The sequence below is a fragment of the Castor canadensis genome, chromosome 6 (genome assembly GCF_047511655.1).
Source record: "Castor canadensis chromosome 6, mCasCan1.hap1v2, whole genome shotgun sequence".
Taxonomy (NCBI): Eukaryota; Metazoa; Chordata; class Mammalia; order Rodentia; family Castoridae; genus Castor; species Castor canadensis.
Window position 1 is genome coordinate 32445209 of NC_133391.1, and position 17832 is coordinate 32463040.

The 17832-nt window shown below is 34.4% G+C and overlaps 1 long non-coding RNA gene across 2 annotated transcripts; it reads left to right on the forward strand.

The window, feature by feature from the left end:
• Positions 1-2394: 2394 nt before the first annotated feature.
• On the forward strand, positions 2395-17278 carry LOC141423865 (uncharacterized). 2 transcript variants are annotated; one of them, XR_012448635.1, is made up of 4 exons: positions 2395-2521; positions 9736-9945; positions 12124-12227; positions 16070-17278. It is a non-coding gene; the product is annotated as an uncharacterized lncRNA (long non-coding RNA). The 2 variants fall into 2 exon arrangements; XR_012448636.1 differs by lacking the exon at positions 16070-17278 and adding an exon at positions 14875-15619.
• The last annotated feature ends 554 nt before the right edge of the window (positions 17279-17832 follow it).

The window sequence follows — 17832 nt, forward strand, 5'->3', positions numbered from 1 at the left end:
TAAATCTTGTGTCCAACAATAGAAGAAAGGCTAAGTATATGTTGTGAAATTATACAATTGAAAAATTTGAAAAACTTTTAAGATCAGTAATTGTCCAATGACATGAGAAATTATTCAAATATGATGCCAATTAAAACAATAGGTTATAAAATAGTGAGAGAATCTGTGATGTGCATTACAAAACACAGAAGGTAACACAATGATTTAATTTTATAACAGGATTTTTAGGATTACTCTCTTCTTATATATAGAGTAATAATTCAGTGGAAATAACAGCATATATTTTTTAATAAAATTAAACAACATAGCAAAGGGATAAGTAGGCTTCTTTAATACTTATTATAAATTAAATGTCTTATCCTCTACTATACTTAACCATAAATTCCATTCTTTCAATAGCTTTCTCATCTAGTGTCCTTAAATGTCAAATATTGTCTTAGTTGTTGGTAATTCAAATGTAAGACACAATTTCTTCATTTACTAAGGATATAGTCAACTTAGAAGATAAGCAGATATTTTAAGATCATATAGCAAATATAGCAAAAAATGGGCTGAAGTGAGGCTTAACTAGTAGAGCTCCTGCCCTAGAGGGCCCAGAGTTCAAGTTAAGTGTTGCCAAACATGTAATATAGCAAATGCAATCCTAAAAATACTAAAGACTAACAATGATATGACAAATTTTTCCTCATCCCAGTTAGTGTCCCAACTTGTAATTGGAACTCTTCTCTAATATTTGATTCATGGCAGTGACATACTAAATTTTGTACATGTTTTTCATTGTTTAAAGATTTCAAAGAGGAAAGGTGATACATGAATAAAAAATATTTGCATTACCTACCCACTGTTTATTCTTTTGAATAGGATATTGTCTACATGAAAGAAATGCTTTAATGAGGGTATTACTAAGTAAGATTATGATGTAAAACAATGTTACTAAAATAGATTGGTGGTCAGCTGAGCTGTCTCCATCCTTTCCTGACTTTTACTGCTTAGCCTCTTGGAACAATATGGAGACATATTAAGTCTAGAGCATTATTTCATTGTGAAGGGTGGAAGGACCAATTGGGTGGCTAAAGGAACAGGAAATCTCAAGAGAGAGTTTTTTATTGTTTTTTGTTTTCTGTAAGTACCCTGAAGCTTGGTATCTTACAGTACTGTAAAAGGTGGTCTCTAAGACAAATAAGAAAGGTGTTGGAAACCTGGCCAGAAGTTCTTATTTCAACTGCTAAAGTGATTCAAACCATCCTTCTCTGTGAGGTGGGGATTTTTCCAGGCATCCCTCAACTCAGCCTGGGACAGGAAGAACAACTTTCTGCTGAGGAAAGATGAGGTTGGTATGCTTTGAACTTGTGACCAGAAGGTTTGAAGGTGTGACTAGGACTGTGTGAAGAGCTTCTAGCTAACTGTATCATCAGAACAGAGTGGGTATAATATGTGGTTTCCAAAACAAAAGAGGTTTTTGCAGCAAAGTAGCCAGAAAATAAATGAATACTTTACAGATTCATGTGTGTAGACCTGCATATGTCTGGGTTTTGCACAAACGTGAATTTGTAAAACAAAATTCAAGAACATTGAAAACGTTCTTCACATTTCTCTTACAGTTTTATTAGCTGATTGTGGTAAAGTTTAATATTTCCAATGTTGTGCTGTATTTTGTTCAAGGAACCATGCTAATATTTCAATCAACTCCATCTGTAGTCAACGTTATCTTCTAATGCTATCTGTTCATTTAAAGAGCTTGCTTCTCCCAGAAATTCAGAGCTTCGTAATAAAAAGAAAATAGAGTTTGCAGGGAACAACCACACTATGTGACTTGTCATTTATAAATTTCATTCAGCCCTTTGTAAAACCAGGGAAAGTCTAGATTTATAGTCAGTTCCTTTTTTTAAAATCTCAGCATAAAAAATCAAATGTAAATATTTTCATACTTAACTGGAGTAATATAAATGGATGAGAGTGTTTTGATAATATATATCAGAGTTCTTTAAATGTATATACCGTTTGATTCTATAATTTCATGTTTAAAATGTTTTCTTAAGAAAATATCCAAAATTGCAGATCAAGTTTTTTATGACTAAGTAAACTATGATACATCAATGTGGAAAATAATCATAGTTTAAAATTATATATATATGTATATATATATATCAGTTTTCAGATACTCATCTTGTTTTTTTCAAAGATGTGTTCTGTCATCTTTCAGGAACTGATTTTTGAATATTGATATTGGACAGTATTTTGCAAATAGTAACAAGCAATCATTTAGTTCAAATGAGGAAATGTATCATCATGACATTTTTCCTTTCACATCAGCATACTTTTTTGTTTTACAGCTTCCTCTCTTCACTTTGGTCTAGAGAAGGAACAGAAAATTTTGAGTTGGTGAAACATTCAGAGTCAGTTCATTTCAGCTTTCTGTCTTACAGCCACTAAGGGATCCTGGACTGGAAAGGCCAGCTTATCCCTCATTTGTGCATCAGTTCCCCCTCCCACCTTGTGTCACTGCGTGGCTTAGATACAGGTAACATTTACTTTTATTTCTCAGACCTTTGTACCTCATTATCCTACTTTATCTAGAGATGTGGCATTTAATTACAAACAGCTTGTCCTGAGAATGGTTCTGATAGCAAAGCATTCTTTACTGGTTGCATTAGTTCTGAAAGATGTGAAAACTGTAGTTCAGCAGCCATGAAAATTATTTTTTCTTTCTTGATATGCTATGGTTTTTGTGTTATCATAAGCAAGAGCTGGGGGTAAGAGAGTTAATTACTTTTTATCTGTGTCAAATGGCTTACATATTATCTACCCAAGTTGAAGGACTGTATAATAGGAAAGATTTTTTTTCTTAGAAATTAATGAGAATGTAAACAGTTATTTTTAAGTTAAAAAATTAGGGAAGCATACAGGTACATGTGTAGTTGTTCCCATATTTTCTGTTTTTATCATCTTCTCATAATGACTAATGTAAGAATCAAGGTAAATTTTAAATATTTACAAGTTAATAATTTATTTTAGGTTGATATCCATTACTAGTTCGAATCCTTTATAGACATTAACTAATTACAGCATAGTGACAAATTTTATTTTTACATGTGACCACATTTTTTTTGCCATGTTGGATATTGAACTCAGGGCCTACATCTTGATTTACTCTACCAGCCCTTTGTTGTAAAGAATTTTTCAAGGTAGGGTCTCATGAAATATTTGCCTAGGCTGGCTGTGAGTCATAATCCTCCTGATCTCTGCATCCTGAGCCGGTATGATTACAGGCGTGAGGTACTGGTGCCCAGCATGTGACCAAATATTAATGTAGAAGATTATTTATAATATTTTTGTTTACATGGAATCATTTAGGATTAAAAATACAAGTTTTTGGGCTACAACAAAACATACTTTTATTTATCACACCTTGAACAAGGCAATAGAATCTGAAAGGTTGATCAATCTGCAATATTAACCTCCAAATAAATTTTTACAAGTAGTGTCTGGGATACACATTGAAAACACTGGTAGAGTTATGTATACATGAAAACAATGCAAGCATATCTATATATACCTCAGTACATGTTTCAGATTTTTATAAAACAAAGATATTTACATTTTTCAGAAAGTTTTGAATTTTTATATTTGAATTGATAGTTTAAATGTGTTTCAGTGATTTGAGCTGGTAATGGTTTTCCCTAACAATATATATATATATATTTATTTATTTACTGTTATATATAAATGTATGTTGAACATTTTGATCAACATTTGTGCTGTGAATATATCAATAATATACTGTTAGTTTTAAAATTTTGTTTTCATATTTCCTAATAACAGTGACAGTGATCACTAGAAGTATAAGCAACTTGAACATAAATGTTGAAAGGTTTCCATTTCTTGTAAAGCTCAGGTTAAGTCTACATGCTTTAGGCACTTAAAGGAATTAAAAGACACAAATTCACAGACACTCATACATACACACATCCCTATCAAATCCTGATATGTTCTTATAGGTGGACACTTTAATTTTTCCATTACACAGATGTCATCCCAATGCAAGATTTTAATGTAAAACATACTTCTCTTCTTTCTCTAAACATGAGCATTGAGGAGGTGACTTTTCCAACCCAGAGATTTCTTAAATCTTCTCTAGAGTCCCAGAATATATTAAGGATGGATGCTACTCAAAAGCCTAGAAAAACTGATGGAAAAGGTATGTGTTTTTAGCAACTAAAGTCACCTGTTTCCTTGAATTTTGACATATGATAAAATATCCTCTTTGCACTTCAGGTTTTTAGCTGGTAGTACCAAAATCACAAGAGGGTAAAGGAGTATAATGAACGTCTTTTAAAATGTTTTTGATAATGGAGAAATGAATGAATGCTTTTAAATTTGAGAAATTAATAGGATGCTTTTATTGAAATCTGGCCAAGAATGTCTTGTGAGACCTTTAAAAGTAGACAACAAGATATAGTCAGATGAAACCATGAATTCTCTACAGAAATAAGTTAAAGAGAAATGAAAGTTATGTGCTAAAAGCAATGTTTTTATTCATATGAAAGACAAATTAGGTGTTGCAAATGTTTGCCAAACTTAATGGCAATGAAGCAGCAAAAATATTTAATTCACAAGGGGAAATCTTGGTGAAGGACTCATGTCTTTTTAGTTCTGCATTTTTAAGGTTTTGTTTTTCACAATGAGTGTGAACATGATTTTTCTTTGTGGACAAAAACTAAAAGTCAACAAAGATAAAAAATGGAGCTCTAACTTTATGTTCTCTATTATTGTTCATCCTTCAAATATTGTCACAAACTCTAAATCAAAGACTTTTGCCTCTTTGATGTAGAGATAATCAAAGATATGACTTTCAGCTACCAGGGACCACATCTCCCAAGGATACATGTAGTACTGTCCATAGAAGAGCAGAACCAATGATAAAGAGAAGAAAGTTGATTTCTAGAAACTCACTTAAGAATGGACCTCTATGAAAACCCCTATTACATAGACAGTTTAGGATATCCAGTACTGGCTCTCAGTTTCTCAAGAATATTGGCTCATCTTTCCTTCCTCTTCATGACTAGTCTTGTGATCATGGAAGGTAGACATGCCAGCTTGGAGACTCCTGCATGTGTGGCATCTTTTGCCTTCAGTGCTTTTGTAAAAGACTTAGCTTTTTAAATTTTATTTTATTTGCATATAATAGTTGTACAGAGTGATGCATTGTGATATTTACATATGTGCATATAATATATCTTAGTTAGATCTACTCTCTCCATCATTGTTACTCATTCCCCTCCCCCCTTTTAGAACAATTTCAACAGTTACATTCTTCTATTTTCATATATGAAGACAAAATACATTCACTATGCTCACCTTCATTCACCCTTTCCTTATACCCACTACCCTCCCATTGGTATCCATCCCCATAGAAGACTTATTCTACCCCACTGTCGTCCTAGTGGGTTTTGCCTTGTTTCTTCAGGCCTATATATACATATATTATAATATTATATTATATTACATATTATATTATATTATATATTATGATCTATATAGTGATTTAATCATATTAACCTGCCCATTACTTATTCTTTCCTTATCACCATGCTCCCCTAATATTCAACAGCTGACAGTACAGTGCATTGTATTATATTCATATATAGATGTGTTCTTTCTTGATTTTTCAATGTCTAACATTTTTATTTCCCTCTCCTGCTTCCCATAATTCTCTCTGACAGAACCACTAACCCAATGTTGTCCTCTCTCTCATGATATATATGTATATATGTGTGTATATATATATATAATTATATACGTATGTATTTATACATTCAACTGACAGGTCTAGCTTCCACATATGAGGGAAAACATGCAATCTTTGGCGTTTTGAGCTTGACTTACTTTGCTTAACATGAAGTTCTCCAGTTCCATCAATTTACCTGCAAATGACATAATTTCATGAAATTATGAAAGATGTATTTTGCAGCCTCTTCAACAAAAACTGCTGGGAAAACTGGTTAGCAGTCTGCAAAAAACTGAAACTAGATCCATGTATATCACCCTATACCACGATTAACTCAAAATGGATCAAGGATCTTAATATCAGACCACAAACTCTTAAGTTGATACAAGAAAGAGTAGGAAATACTCTGGAGTTAGTAGGTATAGGTAAGAACTTTCTCAATGAAACCCCAGCAGCACAGCAACTAAGAGATAGCACAGATAAATGGGACCTCATAAAACTAAAAAGCTTCTGTTCATCAAAAGAAATGGTCTCTAAACTGAAGAGAACACCCACAGAGTGGGAGAAAATATTTGCCAACTATACATCAGACAAAGGACTGATAACCAGAATATATAGGGAACTTAAAAAACTAAATTCTCCCAAAACTAATGAACCAATAAAGAAATGGGCACGTGAACTAAACAGAACTTTCTCAAAAGAAGAAGTTCAAATGGCCAGAAAACACATGAAAAAATGCTCACCATCTCTAGCAATAAAGGAAATGCAAATTAAAACCACGCTAAGATTCTACCTCACCCCTGTTAGAATAGCCATCATCAGCAACACCACCAACAACAGGTGTTGGCGAGGATGCGGGGAAAAAGGAACACTCTAACACTGTTGGTGGGAATGTAGACTAGTACAACCACTCTGGAAAAAAATTTGGAGGCTACTTAAAAAGCTGGACATCGATCTACCATTTGATCCAGCAATACCACTCTTGGGGATATACCCAAAAGACTGTTACTCCAGAGGCACCTGCACATCCATGTTTATTGAGGCACTATTCACAATAGCCAAGTTATGGAAACAGCCAAGATGCCCCACCACTGACGAATGGATTAAGAAAATGTGGTATCTATACACAATGGAATTTTATGCAGCCATGAAGAAGAACGAAATGTTATCATTCGCTGGTAAATGGATGGAACTGGAGAACATCATTCTGAGTGAGGTTAGCCTGGCCCAAAAGACCAAAAATCGTATGTTCTCCCTCATATGTGGACATTAGATCAAGGGCAAAGACAACAATGGGATTGGACTATGAGCACATGATAAAAGCGAGAGCACACAAGGAAGGGGTGAGGATAGGTAAGACACCTAAAAAACTAGCTAGCATTTGTTGCCCTTAACGCAGAGAAACTAAAGCAGATACCTTAAAGCAACTGAGGCCAATAGGAAAAGGGGAACAGGTACTAGAGAAAAGGTTAGATCAAAGAGAATTAACCTAGAAGGTAACACCCACGCACAGGAAATCAATGTGAGTCAATGCCCTGTATAGCTATCCTTATCTCAACCAGCAAAAACCCTTGTTCCTTCCTATTATTGCTTATACTCTCTCTACAACAAAATTAGAAATAAGGGCAAAATAGTTTCTGCTGGGTATTGAGGGGGGGGAGAGGGAGGGGGTGGAGTGGGTGGTAAGGGAGGGGGTGGGGGCATGGGGGTGAAATGAACCAAGCCTTGTATGCACATATGAATAATAAAAGAAAAATGAAAAAAAAAGAGAAAAGATCAAAAAAAAAAAAGAAAGATGTATTTTTCTGGTCCTATAAAACTGGATGAGATGGCACACTCTGTAATCCTAGCTACTAGCAAGGCTGAGACATGGGGATGAAAAATGTGAGGAAGGCCTGGGCAATGTAAGGAGATTTTGTACTTTTTTTTCTTTGTTTCTTTTAAGAAACAAAGAAAGAAAGAAGGAGGGAAAGGCAGGAGGAAGGATGGAAGGAAGAAAAGAAGGAAGGAAGAAAGGAAAGAAAGAAGGAAGGAGAAAGAGTTTGAAATCCTATAGAACTATTTCTACGTGTAGGATTTCTACAATGGGCACTTGTCAGCCAGAAGTTTAGAATTTTCAAAACCATAATTTCTAGACTATGAATAAAAATCCTCTTTTATGATATGTTTTTGTCAAGTTTTTATAGACAATTGTCCCATTATTTCAAATGTTGTCCTGGTTAAGGCTAGTAATGGGCCAACGCTTTCCCTGATGACTGTTTTCTTCCTTTTCCTTTTAAGAATTTTCAGTGCCATGGGGTCTCATTGCAGTGACTCTTTGGCTTCGATGTTTACTTTTGTTGGTGATAATCGAATTGTTGCTGATAAATAATTGGAACACATCATTTTTGTCTGAGTAATAAAATTAGACACTAATTGTGCAGGTATTCATGTACTCCATCTGTTATCCTGTGTAGAATCACCGGATGAGGCAGGTGGCTCTCTAGTTGTTCCAAGTTTTCTTTTTTTTCTTGGACATATGACAGTATAAATTTCTTTTATTTACAATTTACATTGATTCTGTGACTGGATGAGTTGTCTCACTCTGTCTTAGAGATGCCATATTCTTTCAGATAACAGAGGTCTAAGTCATATTCTGTCATCTGACTGAAAGTCAATGTGAATTTATATAAACACTTTGAGAAATGAATCTGAAAACAGACTGATTCTGTACATGAAAGTTAGATGATCTTGAAGTTAAGCTTTACCTTTTATATGAATTCCTTCACATCTTTAGAAAATCCCCTTATATGATGCATTCATATAAAATTAGATATCTGGATAATATGACTTTTGTCCTGTGGTTATTTCATGTTCTCCAATAATAATAATTGACCAATCTTCTTGTTTCTGAATCCAAATTTCAGAATTTAGAATATTTACTGATTGATTTTTTACTTTGCTTTTTATTCATAAATGAGGTAGTGTTAAAAGTGAACTAGCTGAAAAGTGTGGTGTTATCAAGATCATCTTACTCAGATATTTTTTAATTTTACACTTAAGTTACTAATAGTGAGAAATTTGATGTTTCCATTTCTATGGTCAGTTCATTGAGGTGTTACTTTCTATATGTCAAATTACTAATTAAAGGCACCTGCACATCCATGTTTATTGCGGCACTATTCACAATAGCCAAGTTATGGAAACAGCCAAGATGCCCCAGCACTGACGAATGGATTAAGAAAATGTGGTATCTATACACAATGGAATTTTATGCAGCCATGAAGAAGAATGAAATGTTATCATTCGCTGGTAAATGGATGGAATTGGAGAACATCATTCTGAGTGAGGTTAGCCTGGCTCAAAAGACCAAAAATCGTATGTTCTCCCTCATATGTGGACATTAGATCAAGGGCAAACACAACAAGGGAATTGGACTATGAGCACATGATAAAAGCTTTAGCACACAAGGGAGGGGTGAGGATAGGTAAGACACCTAAAAAACTAGCTAGCATTTGTTGCCCTTAATGCAGAGAAACTAAAGCAGATACCTTAAAGCAACTGAGGCCAATAGGAAAAGGGGACCAGGAACTAGAGAAAAGGTTAGATCAAAAAGAATTAACCTAGAAGGTAACACCCACGCACAGGAAATCAATGTGAGTCAATGCCCTGTATAGCTATCCTTATCTCAACCAGCAAAACCCCTTGTTCCTTCCTATTATTGCTTATACTCTCTCTACAACAAAATTAGAGATAAGGGCAAAATAGTTTCTGCGGGGTATTGAGGGGGGGAGCGGGAGGGGGTGGAGTGGGTGGTAAGGGAGGGGGTGGGGGCAAGGGGGAGAAATGAACCAAGCCTTGTATGCACATATGAATAATAAAAGAAAAATGAAAAAAAAAATAAAGTAATGTGAGTTGTTTGTCACAGTGAGGCCTTTTCTATTGTCTTAAATTCCTATATTTATTCATTATCAGCATTGTTTAAACTATACCTATGCTACTGATTTTAACTTTTTATTATTTTCCAGATAAACATGAGCAAGAAAGTCTAGAAAACCTCCATCAAAGGTACCACATTCTACAAAAGTACAACTTATTGGAACAACTTTTGACAAATAAGTCTTTAGAACGTGATAGCCTCAAAAATACAAAAAAGGAGCTGGGCTTATTCTCAACAAAAAAGAAGAGTTGTTGTGACAAAAATAAGGCTGCTTCAAAATCTCTGGAAAATACAGCAGGTATATAGTATTTCAACTAAAAGACTGCAGTTTTTTTATTGTTGTGCTGGCTGGTGGTACATTGTGGCATTGTCAAAAGTTCTTACAATACATCAAATATATGATATTTGAATTCACCCCCTCTATCATTCTCCTTTTACCCCTTCCCCCATTCCTAGAATAGTTTTAACAGGTTTCATTTTTCCAATTACATACATGTGTACACAGTATTTGTGCAATTTTCATCCTCATACAACCTTTCCCCACTTCCTGCCTCCACTGGTACCAACCCTCACCACCAGGAAGGACTTGTTCCATCTGCCTGTTCTCTGATTTTGAAAATGAAAAAAAAAAGACATGTTTATTTGTATAAGATAGCTACACAGGGAGTTTTCTTGTGACATTTCCATGTATATATGTAATATAATCAAAATTGGATTATCTTCCCTATGTTTCTTCTTTCTACCTTAGTCTCCCTTTTATGGTGGCTTCAATAGGTACAAAAATTCTATATTATTTCTTGTATAGAAAGTACATCATTCATATTCACCTTCTCCAGAGCTTTGAAGTTTAAAAAACAGACTTATGATACAAGTAATATATGAGTTCACTGACAAATTTTAAATGGTACCTTTTAGATACAAGCGGATATTTGGGTTTGCTTATTTGAAGCATGGCACAGGGGCCCTAAAAAAGCTATGCTTGGATTAGTAAAGCATAAAGCATATGCCATTCCTGTGTTCTCTGCTCACAAAAGATGAAATCATTGTTTTCATCTTACACTTTGAAACCATCACCACATGCAGGGAAATAGACAATCAATCGTCTTTAAACGCTTTCTTGAGTGCGTATGCTTCTCTTGTGGTAATAACATTTAGCATAGGTTTACCCTATTAACAAACTTTTAGTGTGCAGTTTTAATAATGTAGGCATCATACTGTACAGGAGATAGCTAGGACTTAAACATCTTACATAACTGAAATTCTGTACTCACTGAGCAACAGTTGCTTATTCCCCAATCTTTAAGCCTCCAACAACTATCATTCAAATCTGTGCTTCTATAAGATTCATTCTGTTAGAAACCACATCTAAATGGAATCATAAACTATATGACAAACTTATCAAACTTAGTGTTAACATTTTCAGTGTTCAACCATGTTGTTGCATACATCAGCATTTGTTCTTTTTCGCAGAGCTGATGTTTGAACTCAGGCTCATGTTCATGTTCACTAGTCAGACCATCTATGACTTACTCACTGTGAGTGCTTTTAGCTCAGTGACATTAGCTAAATTACTTAGCCTCTTTCTGCCTAGCTGCAAAACATAGATAATTACAAGGACTGTAAATATGCTAACACTGGTATGAATTAGCTTTTTGGTGATTTTAATTGCATCTGTAAGTAACATTCACTTGATCAATATTCTTACACACTACATAAAGATATCTATCTTTGAAAATGAATTTTAAAAACAAAACAGTAATTGAAATTGAAATTGTGTTTTAAATGTTTTACTAAGGAGAATTTCCCAAATATACACAATGTGTTTTTCAGAGAAGTGTTTGGGTAGACCAGCCTGACACCTCAAATTTTTCTTTAGTAAACAACAAAATTTACATGCAAATTTACAATATATATGAGTTCATGGAATCAATTCATGAAATAATTTCCATTTGATACAGTAAAAAAGTTAAATTGAAACCTATATTTTAAATATACACAGTCATTAATCAGGCATTGTGTGCTAGGTAATCTGATGTTACATTTTAGACACAGTATATACTTCCAAACATCTCTCCCTCTCCTTCACTCCTTCAAGTACTGAACACAGGAAGTCTTTCTTTTAACAGCATATGTCTTCAACACACACATCTTCACACACAGTTTTTATTTAGTATATTACTTTTGAAGATTCCTCCTTTCACTTAAGATTATGTGATCATCATTTTCCCACATCCTTCAGAAATCTTCTGGAGCATGAACCTTAATAGTTTCATAAACTGTGAAAAATATTTTAATGAATTTATTGGCAGATACTTTATCCTTATATTTTTCCATGCTTTCAATAATTTATGAAACCAATCTCAGTTTTTTCACGTTTCATCTACTGATCATAGAACAGCTGAGCCCTTTTACCTATAATTCTCTTTGTCTATCAGATGAAAATTTTCTCACAAGATATATTTTCTTTCATTTATAGAATTTCCTTCAATCCCAGGTCTATCCAGATCATTACTGGATTGGATTATCATATGATGGAGGGGAAGGAAAATGGAAATGGATTGACAAAAGCACTTCTGGAATGTGAGTTTCTGGAATTCATTCATTAACATTGGTGTGGGAGTTTGAAGGATATTGTATAGAAAGAACCTTTCATTTCACACAGATTTACTAATTTCAAATGGAGGTTACTTGTAAGAATGAGATGAATAAGTAAGAAAGTGTTTGAAGAATTATACTTAAAATGGAAGAGAAGTGTCAAAGTTACTAGTATTAATAAAAGCATGATTCTCAAAGTATGTTTTGTAAGGTTCACAAAATGAAACAATATCGTAATTCTGTTTTGTTGTGGTATTCAAGTTTCAACTCAGAGCTCCATACCTGCTATTCTGCATGAATCAGGCCTCCAGCCCCAAATCATAATTTTTTAAGTAATGTGAAGTGATTGGATCAGCGTGACTTATCTATAATTGGCAGATATCCTGATACATTTGAAACTCCTATAGTTAACATATTTTTATGTTAGTTGTATATTATTTATAGCTATAAATGGAATATATATTATAAACATACATATATTCGTTTATAACTTCCACATCAAGTGCAGTATTATATAAATGCTTAAGTTTATATTTAGCTAAATTTTTTTGGCTGTACTGGGGTTTGAACTCAGGGCCTCAGACTTGCTACACAGGTGCTTTACAGCTCAAGCCACTCTGCCAGCCTTGCATTTAATTGTAATCTGCTGTAAATCTAATATTTGGTAATATTGACTATTGTATTTTTATTTTAAGAATTCTGTTTTGTGGTGTCTAATAACCTTGCTAGTTACTTATATATTGAAAAGTATTAAAATTTTATTTTATCCTGGATAATTGGAAATCCTAGTATTTGAAATTTACTGGATCAAGTCTATTGTTTTTGCTCATGTTTGTTCCTGATGTCATTTTCTTTGTGGTGTTTAGAGATTTTTTTTTTTTCTGTTTGAGCTGCTCTGGAAACTTGAGGTCTGAAGGGAAGGTGGTGGCTTCCTCAAGAAAGACTTTTTGTTTGAAGCCTTGGGACACTATGAGCTGAGGCCATGTTTTTTTCTTCATCTTTTTTTCTTGCACTAACAGGTTTTGAACTTAGGCTCTTTGCTCCAGCACTTCAGCACTTGAGTCAGTCTGCCAGTCATTTTGCTTTTCGTTTGTTTCACAGATAGGGTTTTGCAAGTTCTGAACTTCGACCAACAGTTCCGCCTCTGCTTCCTGAGTAGCTGTCAGAGTAGCCTCTGGTAACTGTTAATTCTAAACTTGGGCCCAGAAAGTGTTGATATTCTGGGTTGAAAATCTTTGGAAGTACTCCTGTAAGAAAATAACTTTTTGTAATTTTATTCACCAGATATACTCACAAGCAAACTATCTCAGTGGCCAGAGAATGAAAGGGCTTACAGACCAAATTTAGATGTTCAAATCACACAGCAAATTGTATCTATCTAGAACCCAAAGAACAGTGCAAAATGAAAGAGGTGGAACAGGTTGTTGCAGTTAGGGTAAGGTGCAAGAGGGTGAAAGGATCACCAGAATCCCAGGTTAAGCAATCTTCCTGAATCCTGACTCTCCCAACTGCATAACACTTCCCTGATGATGGTGTAGTTTTTAGGGTCAGAATTAAGGTTTGAATGAAAAAGACCAATAACCCAAGGTTTTAAATGTTTTAAATAATATAGTAATGCAAATTACATGAGTTTTGCTTTTTGCTTTTTGAATTCTTAGTTGAGATTATTTATTTGCTCTCCTGCCTTATTCCACTGTTCAATTTAGTTTCAGGGTGAGTTTTACCGAAGGTATGTTACTTTGAGTTCTGAGCCATATATAGCTTTTGTGCCATCCTCTAATTAGAATTCCCATGTTGATGGATTCATTTTTCATCCTACTATATTGATTTACATACCATTGGGGTTTCCACATTTGCTTAAGCCTTAGCATTAGTAGGAATTCATATTCTGTCAAGTTTGTGAAGTTTTGCAAGAAGATTTTGTTATTTATTTGTTTATATAATATATCTGTGTATATATACATATATATGAGATAGGGTCTTCCTACGTGACCTAAATGTGTGCCACAACATCTGACAGTTTTATATTTTCATTTAGCATGCTAAATTATTTTTATTAGGAAGTCCTGCTTTGACAGGCAATTGAATGAATCATCATGTTTTAGCTAATAACTCTCAGCTATGGCTGTGTTGGAAAGAAAACAAACCAAAATGTCAATCACAAAACCTCATTTTGGATTTTACTTTAACTCTCTTTTTGTCCTTAAAATATAGCCATTTAAGACCTTGTTATCTGTGTCACAGATATTTATTTCTTCATTTTAATCCCTCAGTTTGACTGAAAAACTCACATAAATAATAAGGATTTACATATCATAATCCCGTGGTAATATTGCAAATTAAATTCCCCTGCTGACCCAAATTGCTAGTGTGGAATAAAATGGGAAAGGAAGAGGCAGTGATTCTCGTCAATAGGCTAAGAACAAAAAGTAAATATTTTAGTGATGAATTTATGGTTTAAATATTGCTATTTGATATATTTAGGCAATAAAGTTTTATTTTAATTTTTATTAGTATATTAATTTTGTACTGGTGCATTATGATTTTTAGGCAATAATTTTTTTAAATAATGATGGATATAATTTTAATTTTCAAAAGTAAACAGTTGCTCATTTTGTTTTCTGGTATAAAGTGATGCTAAAGTCATGAATATGGGTTCTGACCGTGGAGAATGTGCATTTTTAACTGCAATAAGAATAACAAATATTAGTTGCTCCAAAACAAGCTATTGTATAAAGGAAATGCAAATTAAAACCATGCTAAGATTCCACCTCACCCCTGTTAGAATAGCCATCATCAGCAACACCACCAACAACAGGTGTTGGCGAGGATGCGGGGAAAAAGGAACACTCTTATACTGTTGGTGGGAATGTAGACTAGTACAACCACTCTGGAAAAAAATTTGGAGGCTACTTAAAAAGCTGGACATCGATCTACCATTTGATCCAGCAATACCACTCTTGGGGATATACCCAAAAGACTTACTCCAGAAGCACCTGCACATCCATGTTTATTGAGGCACTATTCACAATAGCCAAGTTATGGAAACAGCCAAGATGCCCCACCACTGACGAATGGATTAAGAAAATGTGGTATCTATACACAATGGAATTTTATGCAGCCATGAAGAAGAACGAAATGTTATCATTCGCTGGTAAATAGATGGAACTGGAGAACATCATTCTGAGTGAGGTTAGCCTGGCCCAAAAGACCAAAAATCGTATGTTCTCCCTCATATGTGGACATTAGATCAAGGGCAAAGACAACAATGGGATTGGACTATGAGCACATGATAAAAGCGAGAGCACACAAGGAAGGGGTGAGGTACTAGAGAAAAGGTTAGATCAAAGAGAATTAACCTAGAAGGTAACACCCATGCACAGGAAATCAATGTGAGTCAATGCCCTGTATAGCTATCCTTATCTCAACCAGCAAAAACCCTTGTTCCTTCCTATTATTGCTTATACTCTCTCTACAACAAAATTAGAAATAAGGGCAAAATAGTTTCTGCTGGGTATTGAGGGGGGGGAGAGGGAGGGGGTGGAGTGGGTGGTAAGGGAGGGGGTGGGGGCAGGGGGGAGAAATGAACCAAGCCTTGTATGCACATATGAATAATAAAAGAAAAATGAAAAAAAAATAAAATAAAATGAGGTCAATAAATAAATAAATAAATAAAACAAGCTATTGTATCTGTGAAATGAGAATCGACAGGATAGTCGGTGCTCAAATGTGCAAGATGAAGAAAAGGTAAAAATAGAATGTTGCCATTTTTGAGTATTTCCTGTAATATTTTGTGATTTCTTACAAATTTGTATTTTTGACTACAGGACTTAGTCTACTATGGAAATAGAGAGAAATGGACTGAAAGATGAACATGTTCTTATGGAATTTGAATTAGTACATCAGATGACATCATTCTTCCTTATGAAGAGAGGAAGAGTTTGGTTTTGGAGACTGAGTTTCATTTTCTTTAGTGGCTCTGAGGAATTATTCTCTCTAATTTCTGAACTACCCACAGAACCAATTAACCATCTTATATAATAAAAATAAGGAAATTTCATACTGAAACATCGCTATGCTACAATATGCAATTCTTGTTCATACTTTTTCAATAATGTAATAATTTGTCACTAGATCTGACTCACTTATTCAGGAGCCAGGGTGTTCTTGGTTTTGTTGAGGAAGAATTGAAGGATGGACACAGAGATGACTTAAGCAGGCACAGGTTTATTAATACAAAGCAAAGTAGTTCACTCTCAATGATGGAGAGTGGGCAGACTCAAGACGAGTGGCTGTCCCTAGAGTACCAAAACCTTAAGATTTTGTTAGTTTATTTGGACAAGGGAAGTCATTTCTGGAAATCTGCATTATGTGTCATTAACTCCTGAAGGATGGGCTATGCATCATTAACTCCTCTCATGCATCAAGTGGGTGAGTTTATGGCTTTGGATGTTCAGATCGGGACTGTCATTTCCCATGGGCTGCAGGGGCAATAGGGCTGCAAGACCCTGCTGTGTGTCAGGAAGTGTTTGTTAACATCAGAGCACCAGGATGTGATATTTTTTAAAAAAATAACATCCAACCTGTTGTTCTTAGACAGGCATCAGGTTCCTTAACTCCCTGCCTAAGCCCTATGGCTATGTCATTTAATGATATTTTTCCTTTATGTGCAATGTAGTTGGTTGTGATGTGTTTTAGTATGGAATTGTTCTTGAGGTTTTCTCTGTATTACTTGGCCTTGACATTTTAAAAGTTAACTGTTTCGTTAACTGTTCAAGGAACAAAATGCACCTATTTTAAGTCTAAGGAATATGTAATGTACATGTATATGTATGCGTGCATGTATATGTCACATGCAGAAACTTTGTACACATTTTTTATCAAGACAGTGGTCATTTTCATCTCTAAATGTTTCTGTCTGCCCCTCACCACTCACTGTCCCCAGGAAAACAATGATAAGTTTTCTTTCACCACAAATTAGTTTTGCATAATCTAAAAATCCATGCATTTTGTAAAATTTTATATCTAGCTTTCTTTTATTGAGCATGTTTTTTAAATTAACCCCTTTTTTTTCATGTACCAATAGTTCATTCTTTTGTCATAAAATAATATTATATAAATATACTACAATTTTTTATTCATTTACAAGTAAGCATTTGATATATTTCTAAATTTTCACTATCATGAATAAAGTACCATGTAAATCTGTGAGTAAGTCTCTGTGTGGACATGTGTTGTTATTTGTTTTTAGTAAATACCTAGATTGTCACTCTGGTTACCAGGTCAAATAGTGTATGCATGTTTAACTTTTTTGGGATCTACCAGGCTATTTTCCAGTGGAACTGCATTGTTTTACTTTCTCAGCAGAAATGTATGAGGGTTCCAGTTTCTCCTTGTCTTTGACAGCACTTGATTTTGCCAGTTTTTTTTAATTTATTTACTTTTTGAGCTTTCTTTTTTTTATTGTTTTATTATTCATATGTGCATACAAGGCTTGGGTCATTTCTCCCCCCTGCCCCCACCCCTTCCCTTACCACCCACTCTGTCCCCTTCCTCTCCCCCCCCACTCCCTCAATACCCAGCAGAAACT